This window comes from Chrysemys picta, chromosome 6, assembly GCF_011386835.1.
Source record: "Chrysemys picta bellii isolate R12L10 chromosome 6, ASM1138683v2, whole genome shotgun sequence".
NCBI classification, from domain to species: domain Eukaryota; kingdom Metazoa; phylum Chordata; order Testudines; family Emydidae; genus Chrysemys; species Chrysemys picta.
In genome coordinates this window covers 68,287,225-68,289,325 of record NC_088796.1, presented here as the reverse complement: position 1 = coordinate 68,289,325, position 2,101 = coordinate 68,287,225, and the positions used below count along the sequence as shown (strand labels likewise).

Here is a 2,101-nt window from a genome sequence, read left to right as displayed (position 1 = left end):
ACTGAATTCAGGAAAGAGGGAGAAACAGTGATAAACTGGTGGGTGCCAGGACTCCTCACTGTTTGCAAAGGCCATTGATCTTAACACACGCAACTTTGGAGTTTGCTGCTAAAATTTCACAGAACTTTTCTAGCAAGTAGTATTTAAGCTTTGCCTGGATATTTCTAATCAGAATTTTCTTGTTTCTCCTGCCATAATAGGACACTTTCCCATGCCATTCTGTAAGGCCTTCAAGGATCATCATTTTGAAGAGGCTAGCAGTAAACAGCCCCAGCTGACCACTAATCCTTTCAAGCAGCTTCCTTCTCTGGCCCTTGGAGACTCACATCATTATATCCTCAAGGACCATGATGATCTGTAATAAGTTAAGTAGTTGTTACTATTCTATACCAAAAAGTTACCAAGCCCCCATGCCCAGCCAGCCCTCACAGCTACCAGGGTTTAAAAAGAAAAACAAACAAAAAACACACACACAAAACCACTCCCCTGTACTCACCATGCAGTGTGCTCTTAAAGGCTTCTGAAGCAATGGGAATTGAGAGACATAGTAGTTTTATACACCTTAGATGGGAAAATGTAGACTATTATTGTCTGCTGTCTGGCATCCCACTCCCCAAACACACACACACCTAACAATGGCTTTCTATTTGTTTCACTAACCTCAGCTGGGGTATCCTTTAGGAGTATCCCTTCTACACCTGCTGAGCAACTCAGTCTGAGGAGGAGAGAGAGAGAGAGAGAGAACCAGACAAGAGAAGACATGGTTTTCAAATTGATCCAGACTGCCCAGCACAGAGTCTATGAGATTCAAAAATGGTGGGACCATATGCTTGAGGAGAGAGAGAGGAAGACAAAGATTGAGAGATGCACCAAGACATCCTGCAGCTCTTAAAGTAAGCTGTTAGAGCATATTATTGATCAAAGCACCCAAGGACCAATACACAGCTTGGAGAACAATTCCTTCTGACTGGGGTGGAGCATCATACCTGGTGGTCAGAGCAGGAGAAAGGACCTAGCGCTCAGAGCAGGAGTCCTTAGCCAGGGGCCAGAGCCAAGGGTCACAGCCAGTCAGGAATCAGAGCTGAGGGTCAGAATCAGGTTACCTAGAGTAAGGAAAAGCAGGAGCAGGACTGGACAGGACCAAAATGGGTACAAGGCTGGGAACAAAGAATTATCCCAATCATGGTTAAATGCTTCAAGCAACCAGCAGCTTCTCATTTTAAGAGCAGATCTGCTAATCCTCTCAGCCAAGTGGGCAGTTTGGCCAATCAGGTGGCTGAAATGGGGCCCACCTGCGCTCATTAGACTGCCTGGGGTTAACGTAGCAGGTGAGCAGGCTAGCTGTGGGTCCTTACTCAGACATAAACTTCTCTCTTCTGTAGGGTCTCCAATCCTTCCAGCAGCAGTATCCCTGGCATTGAGCCCCAATGGACAATAATGAGAATTGCCGTGAACATACCCACTGCCTGATGTGATGTAACTGCATGCACCTTGCTATTTATTTATATATTGTAAATGATGTTTAATAAATTTTATGAAAACATCAATTTATTTTCTTTTCCTTACAATGCAGAGATGAAAATCCCCCAAAGCAATGACCCTTCCTCTCATCAAAAACACAATTAATAAACCAGTTACTGTATTTGCATAAGCCCAAAGTAACATGTTGGCTCCTGCTTACTGTCAAACTGTGCTCGTAAGGCTTCTCTAAACCGCACAGCACCTGTAGTATACAAGTCACCAACCTTGTCTCAGGCTGCTCCAAATCAACAGACAGCTTGGAAACCTCATCCCTCCACCCTGGCAGTAGTGTTTCCCTCTAGCTTCACAGATGTTATGCAGTACACAACATGCAGCAATAATATCAAGAGTATTTTCCAGCCTTGTCATGAGACACCTACGCCTACACTATAGTTTTCCAAAGGCACATTCCACAACCGTCTTGCACTGGCCCAAGTGATGTTTAAATCTGTCTAGGCACCTGAATGATATGTGGCTTCATGAGCCAGGGAAACAAAATACTGTGTCCCTGAGAATCATAATTGGCACAGCAACCCCATTAATGTCAATAAGACAGTAATAAAGTGTCCTTGATTTCAGC

At 44.3% G+C, this 2,101-nt stretch overlaps 1 long non-coding RNA gene across 3 annotated transcripts; it reads right to left on the bottom strand.

Moving 5' to 3' along the window:
* Window positions 1-216: 216 nt before the first annotated feature.
* Window positions 217-1,270, bottom strand: LOC135972475 (uncharacterized). Of its 3 annotated transcripts, none has more exons than XR_010588932.1 (4): window positions 987-1,215; window positions 661-829; window positions 497-561; window positions 217-355 (listed from the first exon to the last, which is right to left on the bottom strand). It is a non-coding gene; the product is annotated as an uncharacterized LOC135972475 (long non-coding RNA). The 3 variants fall into 3 exon arrangements; XR_010588933.1 differs by having other exon boundaries at window positions 661-715; XR_010588931.1 differs by having other exon boundaries at window positions 497-829; window positions 987-1,270.
* Window positions 1,271-2,101: the final 831 nt, after the last annotated feature.